This window comes from Aotus nancymaae, unplaced genomic scaffold, assembly GCF_030222135.1.
Source record: "Aotus nancymaae isolate 86718 unplaced genomic scaffold, 86718_ANA_hifiasm-v0.15.2.pri h1tg000020l, whole genome shotgun sequence".
Taxonomy (NCBI): domain Eukaryota; kingdom Metazoa; phylum Chordata; class Mammalia; order Primates; family Aotidae; genus Aotus; species Aotus nancymaae.
In genome coordinates, this window is record NW_026988432.1 from 71,070,263 (window position 1) to 71,094,526 (window position 24,264).

The following is a 24,264-nucleotide window of genomic DNA, read 5'->3' on the forward strand; positions in this document are numbered from 1 at the left end:
GTATAAGTATTAGAAATAATATGTCTATTACAGAATAAATTGTGTTTCCCTCTAAAAAATGTATGTTGTCATTCTAACCCCCCAAAAATGTGTATATTGACATTCTAAACCCTCCTCGGGATGTGATCATGATTTGGACATAGGTCTTTACAGAGGCAATTAAGTTAAAATAAGGTCATTAGGGTGGGCCCTGAGCCAAAAGAACTGGTGTGTTTAGTAGAAGAGGAAATTTGGCCTCAGAAACACACAGAGGAAGACCATGGGAATAAGAGAGAAGATTCTGCCAGCAAGCCACAAAGAGAGACCTCAATAGAAACCAACCCTGCTGACACCTTAGTCTCCGAATTCCAGCTGCCAGAATTATAAGAGAATAAATTTCTGTTAAGCCACCCAGTCTGTTGTACTTGGTGCAGCCCTGGCAAACAAATAGACTGTCTAAAACTCTTGGCATAGGATCAAGCATGATCCTTGGAAATACAGGGACCCTGCCTCTCCCTCCCACTTCCTCTCCACCTGCTTCTCACTGGAGGCCCTTCCTCTTCCTCACTCCCTTCCCCTTCTGCTGCCTTCTCTTCCAACCTCCTCTCTCTTCCCTCTCCTCTTTCTTCTATTTCTCTTCCTCCTTATTCCTTGGCTTTTTTTTTTTTTCCTTAATCCTTTTTATTTCTGTAAGTTTTTGGGAACAGGCTGTGTTTGATAACATAAGTAAGTTCTTAAGTGGTAATTTCTGAGATTTTGGCGCACCCATCACCTGAGCAGTATACACTGAATCCAATTTGTAATCTTATCTCTCACCCGCTCCCATCCTCTCCCCCAAGTCCCCAAAGTCCCCAAAGTCCATTGTATCATTCTTATGCCTTTGGATCCTCATAGCTTAGCTCCCACTTATGAGTGCAAACATACAAGGTTCGCTTCACCCAAAATGCATAGGCCTTTATCCTCTCAGCTTGAAGTGGTAGGGCTGGCCACAGGGAAGCAATCTAAGGAGTGTTTATGCTCCTGTAAAAGGAACAGAAAGACTCTGGCATTGCCCCTGGGCTGTCCAGAGTAACAAGAGAATAACAATCCGGGGAGACACTGAGTGCTCATGAGAGGGAAGACCTCTCTCTCAGGATTATGGAGTTTAGCTGAATGGAATCTTGTGAGAATAGTGGCCTTGAAGTTTCTAATTGCTCATAAATTAATCTTTTGCTTAACTAGAAAAACAAGGAACTACTATGTAGGGAGATGCCGTGCGCTGCCTCATCCTGTGGTTTCAGGGCTGAGATCCTGGCTTTGGAAGAACCTTTTTTCCTATGGTCCCCATTATCTGAATCCATACCTGCAAAGGTAGCACAGGGCCAGCCCAAAGAGACCCAGGATGCCAGTGGAAACAGTGTCTGGGCCCACCCTGCAGCTCTTCCAGGGGCAGTTAGAACAGTCTCTGGCAATTTTCACTTCCAGAAAAGATAATTTCCTCCACCAGAAAAAATGAATGTAATCAGACTAGCTGGCAACAGTGTTTTGAGATTTCCTGAATGAGAGGTTCTGTGTAAACCTAGGGCACTGTTGTTTTCATATCTGCTTGCTGGGCCAGGAGAGAAGGGAAGTGGGAATGCAAAGCAAGAATGCCTCCCCAGCAGCTGGTCCCCAAGCCTCTCAATCACACTTGACATTTGTAAAAACACAAACTGAGCAGTCATGGAACTAGGCAGGAGAGTGAGGACCAGGCAGCCTAAGGATGCAGGCAGGCTAAGGTAGAGGGGGAATGGCAGGTCAGATGGGAAAACATCCACACCAAAGGACGAACATCTGGCAAGAGTGGCCCTTTGTTACTTTGAGCACCTTTCTTTGCCTTTGAGATGTGAAATTGGCCCTTCTTTCATTTCTCAACTCAGAGTGTAGAATGTCCAGAATTCCTCATCAGCAAGTGTAGAGGCAATCCTGGTCAGAGAACAGGAGAAGAGATACTAAGGGGAGAAAGTGAGAGTCAAATGGGGTGCAGATAAGGGAGGAGATGAGAACAGGAAAGAAGGAGGGAGGAAGGGAAAGAGAGAAAGATGAGGGAAGGAATTCTGTTTTCCCAGAATCAGTTCCCAACCTGCGATTGGCAAAGAGCAGCTTTCCTGATGGAGGCTTTGTTGCCTTTCATCTATGTTGGTGCTGTCACATCCAACAGCAGGATGAGAATTGCTTTGAAAAGCATTCCTGACCTTCCTAGGTAACATGCAGTTCAGGTCTTATTAAGAGAACCAGCAAAGATAGCAGCTGATAGCAGCTGAGTAGCTGGTTGTGCCACTGTGTGGAAGTGGCAAGAAATTTAGGTCCCGATTCTTTCTTTTTTATCCCTCCCAACTCCCGGACAAAAGAGCAGCTTTGAGATGGGAGGACTCCTATTGAGGTCTAAGGGGCTCCCTGGCATGACATGAAAGACCCTTTCTGTCTCATATTTCTCAAGACGGAACATTAAATAATGCTGCAGGCTTGTACAGACTGCTATCTGGAGAGGGCTGCCTGTGTCAGCTGCTTAATATGCAGAATGAAGAAGTCATGAAGTCAAGTGCCTGTAACGTTTAATGTGAATGATAAAGGAGGAAAAACACCCTGAGCAGAAGGCAGGCCCATGTGCCTCATTATCTGTGCATGGCAGACACTGCACCTGGCACCGCAGCCAGGAGCACCCGCCATGTGGGCACAGGTGCATGCATGTGAGAGAGGCACGTGCTTGGGCATTCACATGCACACATACTCACAAACGCCATCACAGGTGATGGCCAACAGCAGAGAGACTGCACTGCCTATGACTGGTGATTCACTGGCCTTCCTCAAAGAACTTCCCTCTGCTGGGACAACCACCTTCTCAGGACCAAGGAGAATCATGGAAAAGAATCGTAGAACTACCAGTTTGCTTTACTGCCACAGAGTACGTGGAAAACTATGGAAGAGTCAAAGTTACAGTATTTCTTTTTTGTTTGTTTTTTGAGACAGAATCTCACTCTGTCACCAGGCTGGAGTGCAGTAGCATGATTTTGGCTCACTGCAACCTCTGCCTCCCAGGTTCAAGCAATTCTCCCGCCTCACCCTCCTGAGTAGCTGTGACTACAGGTGCACGCCACCACACCAAGATAATTTTTGTATTTTTAGTAGAGATGGGGTTTTACCATGTTGGCCAGGATGGTCTTGATCTCTTGACCTCATGATCTGCCCGCCTCAGCCTCCCAAAGTCCTGGGATTACAGGCGAGAGCCACCATGCCCGGCCAGTTATAGGATTTCTAATCATCAATTGCATACCACCAAATCCCATCTTTCCTCTGATAGTGACCATTCCAATAATCCTGATCATGAGCTGTACCAGCTTCTGGCTGTTGCTTTCCGGGCCTGATGTGGGTTTGAGCATACCTGGTCTGCATCACAGCCATCATTATTCCCCTGACTTGGGGAAGAAAGCCAGCCTCCTCCTAACTACTCTGTCTTCTCATCAGAGAGATTCATTTTTATTTCTAAAAGGTCTCTCTTTCTTTGAGAAATCTGGAACATGTCTTGGGTAGGGTGGTAGCATGGCTGTCTCAGTGTGGATTTCAGGGCTTTCCAGACTGTGGCTTAGGAACAGCACAGGTGTGTTGGCCTCAGGTGAGTTACCTGCTCACCTGCATTATGCTCTGTGAAAGGCTCAATCCCGGTGACCCAGGCCGCATCTATCAACTACAAGAACTTCTTCTCTACTCTTTCAAGGTCACAATCCATGTCCTGACATGCCAGTGTCTCCTCAGTAGGCAGAAGAGCTCAGATTATCTTCACTTCCTTCCTCTGGGATTTTCTAGAAGGAAGGGCCATGATTTTATATCTTATTAATGAAAATATACTTCGTGACCTCCAAGGCAAACAGCTGCAAAATAATCTCTTTGGGGTGAGGACAACTAGGTATTCAACTTTGCCTCTTACTGCAGAATCTGAGCTTCTTGGAGTGTTTCATTGATTATGACCTCATCATTCTGACCTCTGCTAGAGGTGGGAGTGGAGATGGGGCAGTACTTCTCCCTCGCAACCCAGCTGTTGTTTAACTGAATCCATAATACTTTACGGTACAGTTGCAACCAGGCTGAAACATTCATGCAAGACTTTGCCAAAGGGTATGGGAATACAAGAGGAAATAAACACAAAAAGCAATATGGGTTCAGCCAATTTGGTTTACAAGCGATGGCCCAATGCCAGGAAGTAATACTATCTCACTAAGCGTGAAACTTAAAAAGAAAAAAAAACTGTGTCCCAGGGAATTTTTGTCTTTAAATTTGCTGTTTTCTTGTTCTCCTACTACTCTTCTAGATGAGGACACCCAGAGAATAGAATCGTCCAGAATCCACTTGTGCCTAGAAAGCTTAGCTCAACCTTAGTGTTCCATTGTGTCAGAGAGACTGTGGTTGGGGATGAGAAGGACAAGGGAGAGATGGCTATGGCTGGAATGGTATGCAGCGGTGAGAGTAAGACCAGTCTATGCAGGACACTCGGCCAGTGATGCATAAACAACTCTAGCAGTCGTGTTCTGGAGAAGGAAAGCCATGGGAGAGTACTGAGAAGCAAGACAGGGCGAAGACGGCGTGAGGGAGGGAATGGAAAAGCGGTTAATGAGCTGCAAGGTGAAATGTAGGGTGGAGGATGACATTTCAAGGGGACTGGCAGGGGTAAGCACGGCAGGGGAGAAGCATGCTGATGTCACTTAAAGAGTTTAATACACATGCACACCTCTCTTAATGCTCCACATGCTTGCTACAGCACTTTTCTTTCTTTGCCAAAAGAAATATTCACCACTGCATTTTTAAGCTAATATGTCTTTATTCAGCATCTACTGTGTGTGAAGCCTTTCATACAGCAGACACACAAATGGCACAGTCCCTGCCTTGCTGACGGCCTCATCAGAGGGACAACATGTGTAGGAATGAAAAAGCTGCATGTAAAGAACATCCTGGTGGTGTGTGCCTGACAAGAATGTGCAAGAGTCCACAGAGGAAAGAGATGGGGCAGGCAAGGAAGGGAGGAAGAGAATTGGGATTGACGTTGGGAGAAGGGAGGAGTTTTAGTGATGTGGCATTGAGTAGGGCTCACATTTCTGGGCTTCAGAAAAGGAAAAGAAAGATGGAATCACTAGATGACCTCAGTTGCCCCCCACCAGACTTCACAACCTATGGCTGTAAGATAGTACCATGCTCGTGCCGAATCAGAAAGTCAGCCCATGGACTTCACAGTATGACTTGTGGTGCGTACCCTCCTGTGCCCATAATTTGCACCTGCACCACCTAAGTGTGGAGATTATTTCCCAAGGAGGGAATTACTGGGAGAGAAGAGGTGTGTACAGCAGAGAAGAAAACTGAGATGGCTTTTACCAATATCAGCAGCACTCCTTCCTTGCTCCATCCTTATGACCAGATGATGTCTGAGCAAACCATTGGTGCATGTTTCTTTGTATCAAATCACAGCCCTGTTAATGATAAATGAAGGGCTGTGCTTAAAAGGGGCAAATGATTTGTCCAAGTCACCCAGTTTTGAGGAGTTGGAGAGCTGGGTTCAGAGCTTAGGTTCTGTAATACCAAACTTGTGTTCTGTCCACAGTCTGAGTTCCAACACACTTGGAAGCAGGTGGAGACACTGAAATCCTTATAAAGAGTTGGGATTTCAACAGGTCCAAATGATAAGGATTAAGGAAACATGGGTACATCCCTTCTAGATGGGTGCTCTAGCTGCCTACCTCTTGTGTCTGAGGACTTCTTCTTTGACCCTGGTGATGAGTTCTTTAGTATGAAGTCAAACAGGGAAATTTTCCCATAGAGACTAAGGTTGCCTTTTTCTCCTTTGGATTCTACCAAGGTCTATTATTGATGCATGAGATAGGTGGAGGGGGAGAAACATTAACAAAAAACTTTCTTGCTAAACTTTTATGGAACCTTGAACAATTCCCATCTGGGGCTAGTTTCCTTATCTTTGGAAGGTCTAAAGGGTACACCCCCTAAAAGACATGTAAAAAATAACATTCCCAGTGCCCTCCTAAGACATGGTATCAAAATATCTGAGGCTACGGCCCAGGAATCTCCATTTATAACAAGCTTCTCACATAACTCTGATGAGTTTCCAGGTGTGCAACCCACCCTGCTAGATGATCCCTGAGCTTTCTTCCACTCTAACACATTACATGCAGGCAGGATGTGAGGATATTCCTCAAAACTAAGACGAATCTCACTTCATCTTGGCCCTATGTCTTGTTTCTCAGCACTCTCCCATGGCTTCCCTTCTCCAGAACATGATTGCTAGAATTGTTTATGCATCACTGGCCGAGTGTCCTGCATAGACTGATCTTACTCTCACCACTGCAGACCATTCCAGCCATAGCCATCTCTCCCTTGTCCTTCTCATCCCCAACCACAGTCTCTCTGACACAATGGAACACAGAGGTTGAGTTAAGGTTTCTAGGCGCAAGTGGATTCTGGATGTAACTGAGAATGGGGTGGTGGAAGAAGTCATTGCCAAACAGATCCAGGAGGGGATGTCTGGGAAGTCCATGGAATTATGGCTTCTGCAAACTCTAAGCACCATCTCTATCTACCTGGTGTCTTCATGCACAGAGACTCTAGTTCTTTTAATTTATTTTATGATTATTATTTATTTGTTCAATTTTTTACTGCATTTTAGGTTTTGGGGTACATGTGAGGAACATGCAAGATTGTTGCATAGGTACACACATTGCAGTCTGATTTGCTGCCTTCCTCCCATCACCTACATCCGGCATTCCTCCCAATGCTATCTCTCCCCAATTCCCCACCCCTCGCTATCCCTCCCCTAGTTCCCCCCGACAGACCCCAGTGTGTGGTGCTCCCCTCCCTGTGTCCATATGTTCTCATTGTTCAACACCCAACTATGAGTGAGAACATGTGGTGTTTGATTTTCTGTTCTTCTGTCAGTTTGCTGAGAATGATGGTTTCCAGGTTCATCCATGTCCCTACAAAGGACACGAACCCATCGTTTTTTATGGCTGTATAGTATTCCATGGTGCATATGTGCTGCATTTTCCCTGTCCAGTCTATCATCAATGGGCATTTGGGTTGGTTCCAGGTCTTTGCTATTGTAAACAGTGCTGCTACGAACATTCATGTGCATGTGTCCTTATAGTAGAACGATTTATAATCCTTTGGATATATACCCCAGTAATGGGATTGCTGGGTCAAATGGAATTCCTATTTCTAGATCCCTGAGGAATCGCCACACTGTCTTCCACAATGATTGAACTAATTTACACTCCCACCAACAGTGTAAAAGTGTTCCTATTTCTCCACTTCCTCTCCAGCATCTGTTGTCTCCAGATTTTTTAATGATCGCCATTCTAACTGGTGTGAGATGGTATCCCAATGGAGTTTTGATCTGCATTTCTCTAATGACCAGTGATGATGAGCATTTTTTAATATGTATGATTGCCTCATATATGTCTTCTTTTGTACAGTGTCTGTTCATATCCTGTGCCCAATTTTGAATGGGCTTGTTTGCTTTTTTATTGACCTAACACCATAAAAACCCTAGAAGAAAATCTAGGTAAAACCATTCAGTACATCGGTGTAGGCAAGGACTTCATGACCAAAACGCCAAAAGCATCGACAACAAAAGCCAAAATAGACAAATGGGATCTAATCAAACTCCACAGCTTCTGCACGGCAAAAGAAACAGTCATTAGAGTGAATCGGCAACCAACAGAATGGGAAAAAATGTTTGCAATCTACCCATCTGACAAAGGGCTGATATCCAGAATTTACAAAGAACTAAAACAGATTTACGAGACTCCAGTTCTTTACTTTGCCTGGGCTTTTGTCAAAATATCCTATGTTGATTCTCCCTTTCTCTCTTCTCACCTCCCTTCACATACGCCCTTCACCCTCACACACACACACACACACACACACACACACACACACACACTCCACAACATTTTCTTTTCTTAATATAAATCACAGGTACAGGTGAAAATTCACAGGGCAAAGAATAGAAATTATTTTCCTCTTAAGAGTCTGACTGCATTTCCCTTGACTCATTTATATATTGGTATGAAGTCAGTTCCGGAGCTTTGGTCAACAGGAAATTTGATTCTATTTATCACTCTGTAGTGTCTTCTTTATCACTGCAAAATCTTACCTGTAGCACAGCATAAAAATTTAGGTCTCTTTTCCTTTAAAACAAGCTCCCCTTCCCACCACCACCCAGGTGGTTCAAAAGGAGATTGTGGAAGTTGGTTCTGGCCCAGTGCCCCTCTGAACAGAGATGCTCACTGCATGGTTTATGTGCATAAGCAGTCGAAGCCAGGGGCCAGTTGTCAGCAGGAGATGTATCCAGGCAACCTTGGTGCTAAGCCACAGATTGGAACTCAGAGTGTCCCGGTCCATGCCAGTTAGAGCAGGCTGTTCAGAACTTGGCCTTCACTGAAGGAAAGGTTTGATTTGCGAGGGGTAGAAGACAGAGGAGGAGAGGAGAAAAGGAGAGAAGAAAGGAGAAGAGAGAGAAGAGGAAAGGGAAGGGGAAGGAAGGAGAGAGGGGAGGGGAGGAGAAGGGAGAGGAGAGGACAGGAGACAGGGATATGAGAAGGGAAAATAGAAAGGGGAGGGAATGAGAATGAATAGAAGATAGTTGATCTCAAACAACATCTCTTATGTCATAAAGGCCAATATTTAAAGAATGATTTGAGGTTTTCCAAAAACAACAATTAAGCTTTTTGAAGTGTTTTTGAACATGTTATTTGTTACGTGAATGCATTTCCCAGGCATCAAAATATTCCATCTCCAGGACGTACATGACCTTGATCATTCATGGTCCAGAAATTAGTCTCACTTCACTTTCTGGCCTGCTTCTGGAGATCAGAAGCCCAGGACTGCCATGGGGGATTTATTCCTTAGGGGAGGGGTCTGGCATTGAAATGCGGATGGAGCAATGTGGCACAGAAAGGAAAGGGAGAGAGGAAAGGTTGAAGAGGGAAGCCAGATGAACGAGTCCAGCTTGGTGATGGGGCATAATTAGGGTCAGCCCTCATGGTCAGCATGAACCCCCTCCCCAGTCTCTACTCTCCTAAACATGTTCATAGGAAAGAGGCCAGACACTGTCCACAAATTCCCTCACTATGGATGAGACACCTAAGTGCTCAGATGACCCAGCCAAGTCTGTCACACAGACCAGGGAAAACAGCTTGACAGCCATATAATCATTAGGCTGTAAATGTTTTGGTGATTGGATAGAAAGACTTGAAGTATTAGAAAGCAAGGCAGCACCTGGCATATGAGCCTCCACTCCGGGGCCATTGTACTCCTGACCCACCCCACCCACTTCTCCACAGCATGCTTTTCTCATGTATCTATCATGCCCCATCTGTTCTAAACAAGCCTCCACCTCTATCACCACCTCCTCCTATTGGCTGCAAGCAGTTGCCACATGGCAGATATCACATGTGCCACTCATCACAGCCTCTTCTCACACACTAGCAGGATGATTAGATGCCTTTCAACAAGGCCCTGGAATAGGGTCATTAAGAGCTGTCATTCCCTTTTTCTAAGCCGATTTGTCTGTATCAGTTGTTGTCAACCATTAGAGCCTCGCAGACTCACAGAGAGGTATCTGAGTCAGAAAACATTTGGCATATGGCGAGCACATGCGTACTTATGAGCTGTACCTTGTCACTGATTGAGATCTACCATCCCCAGCCAAGGCTCTGGACTCAGCAATTTGCAAATCCCAGACTTTCACAGTTTGTCTCTTCCCCAGGGTGATTCCCAAACCCAGCTTTGCCTGGAAAGTACCAGGTGCATTTGGTCTGGGGTTGATGAGATGTCTCTTTTGGTTTGGCTTTTAAAAGCAAGACAAGAAGAATGCTAGGGACATCAAGTCCATGGTAGCGCTAGATGAAGATATTCTGAAAAAACTAGATGAGTGTGTGTGTGTGTGTGTGTGTGTGTGTGTGTCTGTGATAGAAACTAGAAACTATTCAAAGATAGGCTTCCAGGGATTTTATAACACATATACACACATGCTGGCAGAGAACCACACTTTTGGGAAAAATATTATGTGAAACTCATGCAAACCACCAGATGAAATGTTTATTTTCTTTATGGAACCCTATGTTTCCATTTAATGGGCAATTTGTTTAACCACACAATAACTGAACCCCCTTCATCTATTTGGGGAATTCTGTAGTGAGCTGAGAATTCTGATATTTTCTCCCTTTCAATAGTCAGTCTAAATTTAAGCAGCACCTAAAGTGAAGTGATAGACGCTTAAGCAGAGTTGTCACAAGCTGGGACCTCACTATATGACCGAGGAAACTCAACTAATTAGAAGATGACCATGGAGATTTTCTGTATCCACAGGGAGAGAGTTTTCCAGAAGATGGGCAAATCTCATCTTCTTAAAGTCGCATATGCCTCCAGTATGGCCCAGTTACTCTAGTTTTTAAGAAATCCAGGCTGGGTGCAGTGGCTCATGCCTGTAATCCCAGCACTTTGGGAGACCAAGGTGGTAGGATCGCTTGAGCCCAGGTGTCAAGACCAGCCTGGACAACATAGCAAGATCCTGTCTCTACAAAAAAATAAAAAATAAAAAATAGCCAGGCATAGTGTTGTTTGTCTGTGGTCCCAGCTACTCGGGTGGCTGAGGTTGGAGAGTTGCTTGAACTCAGGAAGTCAGGGCTGCAGGGAGTCATGATTATGCCACTGCACTCCAGCCTAAGCGACAGAGCTAGAACCCGACTCCAAAGATAAAAAAGAAATCAAAAAATTCTGGACACTCCAATTTCTTATTAGCAGTTTGAATCAGTAGGAAGAGGAGGGTCTTCCTATAATGGATAGTGATCTATGAAATAAGGTTGACGTTCTAACAAAAGAAACAAGACTAGTTAAGATCATTCCCCATTTCCTGTTTCAACCTGTTGCTTCATGTTTGTTACCCCCAGTGTCTGCCTTCAGCTCCTCCTTACTGAGACCATTGGACCTTCCAGCTGCCAAATCCTACTCCTTGAAGGACCTCAAATCTTCACCTATGCTGTCCAAATTCCCACATTAGGAACAGCACGAAGGCCAAATCACTGAAAAGAGAAGTGCTGAATGAAAACCAGGTAAGAAATTAATCTGTTTGGCATCTTGTTACCTCTCTTCTGTGTGTAATCTGGGAGGCTGTTAATTACTTGATTTACTGTATAGTCACTGCCAACAACAATAAATACAATTAATTAATATAAGGTAACTCACTGACAGTGAGGATAGTAATTACCAGGAAATTGAAGAGAAAGTCTCTTCATGATACCTTTAGATACAACTCATTATCCTCCTCCTCTAGTGTGTATTAATTTTAAAATTTGATTGCCTTAAGCTTTCTACAGAAATACCTTGGGTTCTATCATTTGTTATCTTTTCTTCCCTCCATTCACGGCCACACATGGGTCAAGAAGGAGTAACTAGAACAGAATGTGTCTTCACCTGTTCCTGCCACCCTGGGAAGGTGAAATGATTTTAGAGCACATGACCAGCCTGATGGGGTTTCTGAGAATACCCAGTCTTTGCTCTAAGAAGGGATCCACCAAGAGAAATAGGGGGAGAATATCTTGCTCTAAGCACACAACACATTTTTGCTTAATTTTCCTAAATCAAGGCTTTCTTAGATGGGACTTGGAGTGTGCTGTAATAGAAACAGAATGATCCTTGGTGTTAGATACGTGGGTTTATACATAATGGTTGAGAACATTTTAAGAATATTTCTTAACACAGCTTAGACGTTCAGTTTCCTAATCTTCAGAATGGAAGCCAACACCTTTTGCATAGAATTTACATTATGATTAAATGGAAGAGTGGCTGAATAAATACTTTCTGTTCCTCTAGCCTATTTTTACATCTTGCCTTAAAGTTATACCAGTTTTTCTTTTTTTTCTTCCTGGCTTGGATGCTGAATAGCTTAGAGCCCAATTTGTTTATGCCTTTACTAAATATACAATGTGTATCATGCATGCTAACCACTTACAATATCTTATCTTTGCCATTTTGACATTTCCTTTTCCCCACTGTCCTCATTTGAATATTTTAACTTTTATCTCATCTCTTTTTGATGTTCATATTTATAGAGTCATCTCAAATCCATGTAATTAGTATTTTTAAAACTGTCATATTTTCTGTGTTCCACTCCTGGCATACTGTCAGTTTTCTCTAAAGCCAAACGTATAGTTTCACGATAGCTTAACTGAAGAGGAAAAAATTCTCATTAGTGCAGATATACTTTCAAACACAAGTCTGCTGTGGCCTCAGAGCCCTAATCAGAGTCGGGCTTTGATGGGCACTGGAGAAGTGACATTCCCCAAGTGCTTCCGTTCACAGCCAGGGGAGCAGGCATGTGCTAACAGGAGACAGCCCAAAGTTCATTGTGCTAAAGGTTGAAGAGTTCTTGGTCCTGAGTTGCAATTTCGAGTAACATGAGTCTTTATTGAGTATCTGTTACATGATTAGTCAGATTCATACAGGTATAAAGACACGATGTCCTACGTGTTCTTCAAATATGCTCATTGTACCCACACTACAGCTGAAGTTTTAGCAAATGATTCATGCATCACAGATTGCCCTGCCAAAAGTAGCATCAGTTTTGGTTGTGTGTAAAAAAAAAAAATGAATTCCTATTTTTTTGGAGGGCATGGGGTGAGAAAATATGGTTATAGTAGCTACCACACCAAAGGAAAAAAAAAGTTACCACTCATTGGAAAGCGCCTCGACTCTGCAAGCCACATATCTTATATTCTGTGGGTAGGCTTATCTTAATTTAGGAATTACACCATGTCATTTTTGTAAATTTAGGGATTACACCATGTCATTTTTGTGTGGGTTGTTTGTGGATTTGGGGATGATGGTGGATTTTGGGGCTTGGAGGGGTTGGTTGTGGATTTGGCAGCTTGGGGGGATGGTTGTGGATTTGGGGGCTCAGGGGTGTGGGTTGTTTGTGGATTTGGGTGTTTGGGGGGCTGATGGTGGATTTTGGGTTTTGAAGGGGTTACTTGTAGAATTGGGACTCTGGGGGATTGATTTGGATTTGGGGGTGGGGTTGGGCTGTGGATTCTGTGTTCCGCAGGGTGCCCCTCTATCCTGGAGGATGGCCTCACCGCAGCGTGCCCAGATGACCAGGTGACCCTCTTACTGGAAATGGGTTTCTTCTGGCAGGCGCCCTGGGAGCTGTTCTGTGGCCCACATGGCACCAATTCCTACAATGTCTACTCTCAGGAGAGCCAGGTAAGGGAGGAGAGTCAGGTCGGGTGTGCGGGTGGGGGGAGCACAGAGGAGGTGACACAGCAAACACCCAGGACGGCAGGAGCAGGGCCTTGGCAGAGGCAGGGGGAAGCCCCAGCCCTTGGGCCATGGGGAGAGGGAGAGGGAGCGAGGGAGAGAATGAGAGACAGAGAGAGAGGGAATGACAGATGGAGAGAGAGAGGGAGAGAGACAGGGAATGAGAGGGAGGGAGGGGGAGACCTGTGGGCCCCACTCGCATTAGGTCCAGGGTGTTACTGGCTAGTGGTGGGTCTTTGGGGTGGGGGTGGGGCTTTGCTGGTGGTTTAGAGGGATCCCTGATGTGCGTCTTGACAGTCCCCGTGGGGTGTGGGGGTTGGTGGGGTGAGCCAAGCAGGCTGCGTGTGGACATCCCACCATGAGGTCACAGCAAGGCCCATGTGGCCGGTTCGGTGTCTGTCACACCGACCGGGGAAGCTAGAGGAGGCGGAAAATGGCAAATGTCCGCAGTGACTGAGCTGCTTCTGGTCTAAGAAAGCGAGGCCTCTATTGGCCATGGGGATCGAGGCAGTCTGAGTTCACGGGAACTCCACGCAGGGTGCCACGCAGCATCCCACGGTGGGGCCTCATCCAGTGGACGATGCCCGGCCATACTGCCGGCGATGGTGTTAGCCGGCAGCCATCCAGCAAGGCAGTGTCCCGGAGCCCAGGGCTTGGTGGGGCTGATTCAGGGTGGGCAGTGAGGACAGAGGGCCTCCCTGCTGTGAGCAAGGATGGGTGGGAGTGAGGTGTGCAGGGAACCAGACCCCACCCCCCACCCCTTGGGTACCCGGAGTTTGGAGGAGACAAAGCAATGAGAAAAAGATTAAGAATGGATGTGGGACCGGGGCCATCACCTGTAGTGGAGGCAGCAGAGGCCCCAAGCTGAGGTTCCCGCAGTATTTTCTGCTTACGATCACTCTGAGCAGTCAGCAGATGCTGGAGCGAAGCTGCAGTGATGGTGGGGAGAGGGCGGCAGGACGGTGGAGCATTCTTTGGTGAACAGGAGCCAGTGCATCCTTCTGAAGATTGCTGGCGCTGGCTGCTTTGTGGGAAACTTTGAAAAGCAGAAGCCTGGCCAGGCACGGTGGCTCACGGCTGTAATCTCAGCAATTTGGAAGGCTGAGGCGGACGGATCACAAGGTCAGGAGTTCAAGACCAGCTTGACCACCGTGGAGAAACCCCATCTCTACTAAAAACACAAAAATTAGCTGGGCTTGGTGGCACACGCCTGTAATCCCAGCTACTCAGGAGGCTGAGGCAGGAGACTTGTTAGAACCAGGGAGGTGGAGGTGGCAGTGAGCCAAGATTGCACCACTGCACTCCGGCTTGGGTGACAGAGTGAGACTCCGTCTAAAAAAAAAAAAAGAAAAAAAAGAAAAAAGATTGCTACTTTATCCGGAGTGACCTTACATTTTGCCCTTGGGTCAAAGGACCATAAACCCTACCCTTAAGCAGGTGCACATGGCTGTGCCTGAGACACCTTCCCTGACCCTCAGGGTCCTCCCCCATCAATACTGCTCTGCCTGCTCCTCCCTAGGGAGAAGCCCTGGGCCCGTGCACATGACCAGGATACACTCTCCTTCCAGACACAGCTTCTGTTCCTACCTCCCTGCTAAGCATTTCTTTCTAAGAATCTAAATTAGCCAGGCACAGTGGCTCCCGCCTGTAATCCCAGCACTTTGGGAGGCCAAGACAGATGGATCACCTGAAGTCGGGAGTTCGAGACCAGCCTGACCAACATGGAGAAACCCTGTCTCTACTAAAAATACAAAAAAATTGCTGGCCTTGGTGGCTCACGTCTGTAATCCCAGGACTTTGGGAGGCTGAGACGGGTGGATCACGAGGTCAGCAGTTCAAGACCAGCCCGGCCAAGATGGTGAAAACACATCCTTACTAAAAATACAAAAGATTTAGCCAGGCACGGTGGCGGGCACTTGTCATCCCAGCTACTCGGGAGGCTGCGGCAGAGAATTGCTTGAACCCGGGACATGGAGGTTGCAGTGAGCCAAGATCATGCCACTGCACTCCAGCCTGGGTGGCAAGAACGAAACTCCACCTCAAAAAAATAAAAAAACCTAACGAGACCCAAGGCTCTCAAATGGCACCTCATGAAGCCCAGGGGAGTGCTTTCAGGTGGGCCCCATGGTGAGGCTCTGTGGGATTACAAGCAGTTCTCTGGGACACACAGCACCTTGAGAATCAGCGAGGAGATGGTTCTGGGCAGGCTCCGGCCCAGACGTGCACCTGCGGGGTCCGGGGACCCCTCTTCTGGGTCAGCCAGCGCCCCTGCGCCTGTGAACCTCTGGTGACGTGCCCCAGCCTTTGCAAAATATCTCCTTTCTTCCCACCACCTGTAGGGGGTACATGGCTTCTGCATGGGACCAGGACTCCGGAGGCGTCCATGGAATCTGACCTGCTCCCTTCCAAGGCCGGCACCTCCTGATCCTGCTACCCCTCTGAGCCGTGCCTCTATCCTTGGGCCCCTGACCAGCTAGGCCCTGCCCTCCCCTCCCCTCCCCCTCCTCCCTTTTCTTTTCTTTTCTTCTTTTGGAGTCTAGCTCTGTCACCCAGGCTGGAGTGCAGTGGAGCAACCTTGGCTCACTGCAACCTTCACCTCCTGGGTTCAAGTGATTCTCCTGCCTCAGCCTCCTGAGCAGCTGGGATGAAAGTTGCCCGCCACCACTCCCGGCTAATTTTTGTGTTTTCAGTAGAGACAGCATTTCACCATGTTGGACGGGCTGGTCTCGAACTCCCAACCTCAGGTGATCCACCCGCCTTGGCCTCTCAAAGTGCTGGGATGGCAGGCATGGGCCACTGCGCCTGGCCAAGGAGCTGGGTTTTTTTTAATGCTCCTGGGTCCTCCTGTCACCTCACTGGCCGCCTAGACAGACAGAGCTCATTTGTCATGACCACAGAACTGAAATCAGAGCTGCCTGTGCAGGAGGCCAGAGTTTCACTATGACTCAAATCCGTCTCCCCGAAGACCCTGGGATTGGAGTTTTCAAGGATAATTTGGTAGGTAGCAGATCAGACAATGGGAAGTGCTGATTGGTTGGGGCAGACATGAAATCATAGGGAGTCAAAGCTGTCCTGGAGGCTGAGTCAGTTCCTGGGTGGGGCACAAGACCAGGCCAGCTGATTTATCATCTGGGACCTGCCAGCTCACCCTTCAGGATCTGAGATACACCTCAGCACCGACCTAACGTTTCACAATGGTGATGTGATCCCCAGGAGCAATTTGAGGGGAGTTACAATCTTTTTAATTTTGTGTTTATTTTATTTTACTTTTGAGACGGAGTGCAATGGTGAAATCTCTGCTCACTGCAGCCTCTGCCTCCGGGTTCCAGCGACTCTCCTGCCTCAGCCTCCCGACTAGCTGGGGTTACAGGTGTGAGCCACCACGCCCAGCTTATTTTTGTATTTTTAGTAGAGATGGTGTTTCAGCATCTTGACCAGGCTGGTCTCGAACTCCTGACCTCGTGATCCACCTGCCTCAGCCTCCCAAATTGCTGGTGTTACAGGTGTGAGCCATCTCGCCTGGACCAGAATCTTTTTAAAAATTAAATTAAAAATGTTTTTGAGATGGAGTCTTGCTGTGTAGCCCAGGCTGGAGTGCAATGGTCCAATATCCGCTCACTGCACCCTCCACCTCCCGGGTTCCAGCGACTCTCCTGCCTCAGCCTCCCGAGTAGCTGGGATTACAGGTGCCTGCCACCACACCCAGCTAATTTTTGTATTTTTAGTAGAGATGGGGTTTCAGCATCTTGACCAGGCTGGTCTCGAACTCCTGACCTTGTGATCCACTTGACTCAGCCTCCCAAAGTGCTGGGATGACAGGCATGAACTACCATGCCTGGCCCAGAATCTCTTTTTAAATTTATTTTTTTTCTTTTTTTGCTATGGAGTCTCTCTCCATTGCCCAGGCTGGAGTACAGTGACACAATCTCGGCTCACTGCAGCCTCCACTTCCCAGGTTGCAGGGATTCTCCTGCCTCAGCCTCTCAAGTAGCTGGGATTACAGGCCCCCACCACTATGCCTGGCTAACTTTTGTATTTTCAGTGGAGACGGGATTTTACTATGTTGCCCAGGTTGGTCTCGAACTCCCAACCTCAGGTGATCCGCCTGCCTCGGTCTCCCACAGTGCAGGCATTACAGGCGACAGCTACCATGCGGGCCCAGCTGAGGGTCAGAATCATGCAGCTACAGGTACCTAACTCCTAAACCATCATTTGTAATTATTTGTGGCCAATATGTTCCTCCTGTAAAGGCAGTGTCGTCCCCAGGCAAGAAGGACCTTTGTTTGGGGAAAGGGCTGCTATCATCTTTGTTTCAAAGCTAAACTACAAAGATATTGTGGCGCACACCCAGGAGTGAAAAAGGACAGCTGGGAGGTGAGAAGCAGGAGGGGCTGGGTGAGGTCACATCTCTCTCACTGCCCTAAACTTCTCACTTAAAATTTTTGCAGGGCTGGGTGTGGTGGGTCATGCCTGTAATCCCAGCACTCTGGGAGGCCGAGGCGGGTGGATCACCTGAGGTCAGGAGTTCGAGACCAGCCTGGCCAACACGGTGAAACCCCGTCTCTACTAAAAATACAAAAATTAGCCGGGCACGGTGGCGGGCGCCTGTAATCCCAGCTACTTGGGAGGCTGAGGCATGAGAACTGCTTGAACCTGGGAGGTGGAGGTTGCAGTGAGCGGAGATCATGCCACTGCACTCCAGCCCGGGTGACAGAGTGAGACTCTGTCTCAAAATTAAAAAAAAATAATAATTTGCAAAGGCAGTTTTGGTCTCAGGGAGTCAGGTCCTTTCCTGTGGGACTGACCAGGTCCCTGGTTCCCCTCCCTGCTTGGCCCACCCTGTGGGACCCAGGGGTGGGGGTCTCTGGGGGTTACCATGCAGTCCCTATGTGTTCCTGGGGGCTGCCTAGAGAGAGCGGAGACTACAATTCCTGCTGGTGTCACTTGAGGTTATGTTTAGTTAATTTGTATGTAAAAGCTGATGCAAGCAAACAGAGCAGTGACGTGGCTCATGTCTGTAATCCCAGCACTTTAGGAGGCTGAGGTGGGGGACGGCTTGAGCCCCAGACTTAGAGACCAGCCTGGGCAATATAGTCAGGTCCCGTGTCTACAAAAAATAATAACTATAAAGAAATAAAATAAAAAGTTCAACAGTAAAGATAAGTTTATAAGGGCCGGATGCGGTAGCTCACGCCTATAATCACAGCACTTTGAGAGGCTGAGGCAGGTGGATCACAAGGTCAGGAGTTCAAGACCAGCCTGGCCAATATGCTGAAACCCCAGCATGTCTACTACAAATACAAAAACGTTCACTGGGCATCATGGCACGTGCCTGTCATCCCAGCTCCTCTGGAGGCTGAGGCAGGAGAATTGCTTGAACTGGGACCTGTGAGGTGGAAGTCGCAATGAGCCAAGATCACGCCACTGCACTCCAGCCTGGGTGACAGAGCGAGACTCCGTCTCAAAAAACAAAAATGTTTGTAAAGTAAAAAAGGAAAAATAATTATTTTTTTACCTCACCTATTCTCCAGAAAAGGTAACCTGTTCATACTCAATACTTATTTTTAATCATTCAGTTGCAATTTAATTACTGAAATTTGCATTCAACTTGCATTTATTTATTTTTATTGTTTCATTTTTTTAAAGATGGGGTTTCACCATGATGGCCAGGCTGGTCTTGAACTCCTGACCTCAGGTGATCCACCCACCTCAGCCTCTCAAAGTGCTGGGATTACAGGCATGAGCCACCGCGCCCAGCGGCATTTTTGTTTTTAATCATTCAACGTGAAATTATATAATGTCAGCTTGCCTTTTCAAAGTGTGCACTGCAGTGGTATTTACGGCAGTCAAAGGTTGGCAAGATAGTTTTTTATTTTTTTATTTTTTGAGACCAAGTCTGGCTCTGTAGTTTTGGAAGCATGAAAGAAAAAGAAGTTTCCAAATCCCCAAATCATGAAGTTAAAAATAAAATTCAAGCTGGCAATTGATTAGGGCCAACCTGCCTCTTGTTCTGTTCTCATCTCTGCTCACTGAGACAGATGCATATTTGATTGCCTCCTTTGGAAAGGCTCATCAGAAACTCAAAAGAGTTTCTCCCTCCGGCTTCCAGTCTTCCTTCTGTTGTTCCAGCTGTCCCGCTTTTCCTGACCAAATCATGTTCACCTTGCATCTTCATGTCTCCTGTCTCCCTAGAACATATAAAACTGAGATGTGCCCCGACCACCCTGGGCACCTGTGGTCAGGACCTTCTGAGGCTGGGTCACGGGTGCATGTCATGACTCTTGGTGAAATAAAACTTTCTAGATTAACTGAGACCTGTCGCAGATTCTCGGGGCTCACAGGGGTCACAGTGGGGGTTGCTGGGTCTAAGGACAATGTCCATAGGGTGAATTCTTAATTTTTTTTTTTTGAGACAGAGTCTTGCTCTGTTGGCCAGGCTACAGTGCAGTGACAAGATCTCAGCTCACTGCAACCTCTTGGCTAATTGTTGTATTTTTAGTAGAGACGGGGTTTCACTATGTTGGCCAGGCTGGTCTCGAACTCCTGACCTCAGGTGATCCGGCCTCCTCGGCCTCCCAAGGTGCTGGGATTACAGGCACGAGCCACCGTGCCCGGCTGGGCGGATTCTTTCAAACGCACCCAGAAGCCACTGCACGCACTCCTGGTCTTGGCAGACTTGAATTCATGGAGTCCGTGGTGAGCCCTCTGCTGTCCCTGCGACACTCTGCCCTCCTCTAAATGTCCACCAGGTGCCCCCGAGGCCCTTTGCGAGCAGACCTCAGCCTCCACCAGCACAGAGCATTTCATCTCCACCTCCCTGCACCCCAGTAAAAGATATAAACCACCAGGTGCAGTGGCTCACACCTGTCATCCCAGCAGTTTGGGAGGCTGAAGCAGGCAGATCATGAGGTCAGGAGTTCCAGACCAGCCTGGCCAGCATGGTGAAACCCCGTCTCGACTAAAAATAGACATTGCCCATGCGTGGTGTCAGGTGCCCGTCATCCCAGCTGAGGCAGGGGAATCGCTTGAACCTGGGAAGTGGAGGTTACAGTGAGCTGAGGTCACACCACTGCACTCCCGCCTGGGCAACAAGAGTGAGACTCCATCTCAAAAACAAAAAAGGACGTGAAGCAACATGAACAGCTTCAGGTCAGGCCTTACTGCTGGGGTGGCCCCAGGCCCCATGGAAGTTCTTGCCAGAGACTTTCCAAAATAATTTGCTGTTTGTTCCAGCCAAGGCCAAGACACCACCTACCCCACCACCCTCTCCCAGAGCGTTTACAGAAAGGTGCTAAAGTCGAGTCCTCCCTCCAACCCTTGGAGACGTTTTTCAGCTGAGGCATGTCTGAAAGCCTCTCCTCTGAGTTGGGCCTCCTGAGAGCAGAGCATGCTTTGATGTCTTTGGCTCCCAGATGCCTGTCTCTGGAATTACACCAAGAAAACCTTTAACTCCTTCTTTGCCAACTGTGCCAAGCGTCCTTCTTTGAAATTCCCACTCAGCCCTGCATGAATCCAGGGTGAGATCAGGGCACACTAGACCCTCATCCCTCTTGCTGATTAAAATCTGTTCTTGGCCAGGCATGGTGGCCCACGCCTGTCATCCCAGCACTTTGCGAGGCCGAGGTAGGCGGATCACCTGAGGTCAGGACTGCGAGACCAGACTGACCAATATCAGGAAACCCCGTCTCTACTAAAAAGACAAAAATCAGCTGGGTGTGGTGGCACGTGCCTGTGATCCCAGCTACTCGGGAGGCTGAGGCAGGAGAATTAATTGAACCCGGGAGGTGGAGGTTGCCGTGAGCTGACATTGTGCCACTGCACTCCAGCCTGGGTGACAAGAGAGAATCTCCATCTTAGGAAAGGAAAGAAAGTTGGGGGGAGAAGGGAAGGAGAGGGGGGAGGGAAGGGGCAAAGGGAGAAATGGAAGGGGGAAGGGAAGGGAGGGGAAGAAGGAAAGGAAAGAAGCGAAGGAAAGAAGGGAATGGGGAAGTGAAGGGGGAAGGAAAGGGGAGCAGAGGGGAGGGGAGGGAAGGTGAGGGAAGGGGGAGGGGAGGGGAGGGAAGCAGGGAAGGAAAGAAGGGAACAGGGAAGGGAAGGGTGGAAGGAAAGGTGAGTAGAGGAGAGGGGAGGGAAGGGGGGAAGGGAGGGAAGGGGAGGGGGAAGGGAACGGGAGGGGAAGGGGGAAGGGGGGAGAGGGGAGGGGAGAGGATGGGAGGGAAGGGGGGAAGAGGAGGGAAGGGGAGGGGAGGGAAGGGGAGAAGAGGGAAGGGAAGGGGAAGGGGAGGGAAAGGGGAAGGGGAAGGAAGGGGAGGGGAGGGAAGGGGAGAAGGGGAGGAGAGGGAAGGCGGAAGGAGAGGGGAGGGTAGGGAAGGGTAGGGAAGTGGAGGGAAGGGGAGGGGAGGAGAGGGGAGGGGAAGGGAGGGGAGGAAAGGGGAGGAGAAGGAAGGGGAGGGGAGGGAAGAGGGGAGGGGAGGGGAGGGAAGGGGGAAGGGGAGGGGAGGGGAGGGAAGGGGAGGGAAGGGAAGCCGGGAAGGGAAGGGGGAGAGGGAAAGGGAGGGGATGGGAGGGGAGGGAAGGGAAGAAGGGAAGGGAAGGGAAAGGAAAAAGGAAGAAGGAAGAAGGGAGAAAGGAAAAAAGGGAGGGAGGGAGGGGAGGCAGAAGCCAGGCACAGAAACAGCCACATTGGTGGCAGCTTGGCATTTACCTTATTTGAACCCGGTTTCAACATTTGGCTGCCTTTGGCTGAAACTCAGCGGTCAGCAGAAGAGTAGGTTCTGGTCTGTTTACACTTTCTGTTACCTCACAGTTCACTGTGTACAGAGAAACCTTTAGGCCGAACTGAAAATATGTCAGGAGGCAATTTCAGGAACCGTAAATATTGGAGATAGAAGTTTCTTGTTTTTTCCTTTTTGAGATGGGATCTTGCTCCGTCACCCAGGCTGGAGTGCAGTGGTGCGATCTCACCTCACTGCAGCCTCCGCCTCCCGGGTTCAAGTGACTCTCCTGCCTCAGCCTCCCGAGAAGCTGGGATTACAGGTGCTCACCACCACGCCCAGCTAATTTTTGTGTTTTCAGTAGCGATGGGGTTTCACCATGTTGGTCATGCTGGTTTTGAACTCCTGACCTCATGTGATCCGCCTACCTCGGCCTCCCAAAGTGCTGGAATTACAGGTGTGAGCCACTATGCCTGGCCTTTTTTCCTTTCCTTGATTTTTTTTTTTAATTGCATTTTAGGTTTTGGGGTACATGTTAGAAACATGCAAGATTGTTGCATAGGTGCATACGTGGCAGTGTAATTTGCTGCCTTCCTCCCCTTCACCTATATGTGGCATTTCTCTCAATGCTATCTCTCCCCAATTCCCCACCCCCTGCTGTCCCCCCCACTCCCCCCCAACAGACCCCAGTGTGTAGTGCTCCCCTCCCTGCGTCCATGTGTTCCCTTTGTTGAACACCTGTCTATGAATGAGAACATGCAATGTTTGATTTTGTGTTCTTGTGTCAGTTTGCTGAGAATGATGGTTTCCAGGTTCATCCATGTCCCTACAAAGGACGCGAACTCATTGTTTTTGATGGCTGCATAATATTCCATGGTGTATATGTGCCACATTTTTCCTGTCCAGTCTATCATCGATGGGCATTTGGGTTGGTTCCAGGTCTTTGCTATTGCAATGAACATTCGTGTGCATGTGTCCTTATAGTAGAACGATTTATAATCCTTTGGATATATACCCAGTAATGGGATTGCTGGGTCAAATGGAATTTCTATTTCTAGGTCCTTGAGGAATCGCCACACTGTCTTCCACAATGGTTGAACTAATTTACACTCCCACCAACAGTGTAAAAGTGTTCCTATTTCTCCACATCCTCTCCAGCATCTGTTGTCTCCAGATTTTTTAATGATCGCCGTTCTAACTGGTGTGAGATGGTATCTCAATGAAGTTTTTTCATGTTTTTTTTTTTTTTTTTTTTTTTTTACAGACAAGATGCCACTGTGTCGCCCAGGCTGGAGTGCAGTTGTGTGATCATAACTCACTGTAGCCTTGACCTCCCAGGCTCAAGTGATCCTCCCCTCTCAGCCTCCAGAGTAGCTGGGAGTACAGGAGGAGGTGTGACATTGCTATAGCTGGTACTACAAGTGCACGCCACTATGCCCAGCTAATTTCTATCTTTTCTGTAGAGACAGGGGCTGGGTACACTGCCCAGGTTGGTCTGGAACTCCTGGGCTGAAGCGATCTGCCTGCCTAGGCCTCCTGCAGTGCTAGTATTTCAATCTCTGCTTACTTGATCGGTGGAAAATGGTCATCTATTTTAATGTTGAATAGTGGTGTCTCCTCACATGCATGTGTTTTGAGAATGCCATACAAAGTCAAGTGAGTTTCCTGCTGTGTGTCTGATCAGAGGTGATTTTGGTATTCGAAGGCCTGTGTTACGATTTTGAGCATGCGGATTTGGAGCATAAATGATTAGCAGGTGGACAAGTGCAGCTGGGATCGGGATGAGGAGCCCTCATCCCTGACTCTGCCCTTCATCCCTGACTTCCTAACTCCAGCTCAGTGCTTTATTTTATTTTATTTATTTAGTTTTTGAGATGGAGTTTTGCTGTGTCTCCCAGGCTGGAGTGCAGTGGCACCATCTCGGCTCAGTGCAACCTCTGCCTCCTGGGTTCAAGTGATCGTCCTGCCTCAGCCTCCCCAGTAGCTGAGATTACAGGCGCCTGCCACCATGCCTGGCTAATTTTTTATATACCTGGTACGGATGGAGTTTCACCCTGTTGGCTAGGCTGGTCTTGAACCCGTGATCTGAAGTGATTTGCCTGCTTCGCCCTCCCAAAGTGCTGGGATTACAGGACTGAGCCACTGTGCCTGTCCTATTTATTTATTTATTTATTTATTTTGAGACAGAGTCTCACTCTGTCACCCAGGCTGGAGTGCAATGCCATCACCTCGGCTCATTGCA

The 24,264-nt window shown here is 47.9% G+C and overlaps 1 long non-coding RNA gene across 1 annotated transcript in view; it reads left to right on the forward strand.

The window, feature by feature from the left end:
* LOC135276083 (uncharacterized) overlaps window positions 1-15,812 on the forward strand; it is a 34,017-nt gene extending 18,205 nt beyond the window's left edge. Inside the window, exons 3-4 of the long non-coding RNA XR_010343660.1 lie at window positions 10,944-11,105; window positions 15,648-15,812. This is a non-coding gene — a long non-coding RNA (uncharacterized LOC135276083). The remainder of the gene's footprint in view (window positions 1-10,943; window positions 11,106-15,647) is intronic.
* Window positions 15,813-24,264: the final 8,452 nt, after the last annotated feature.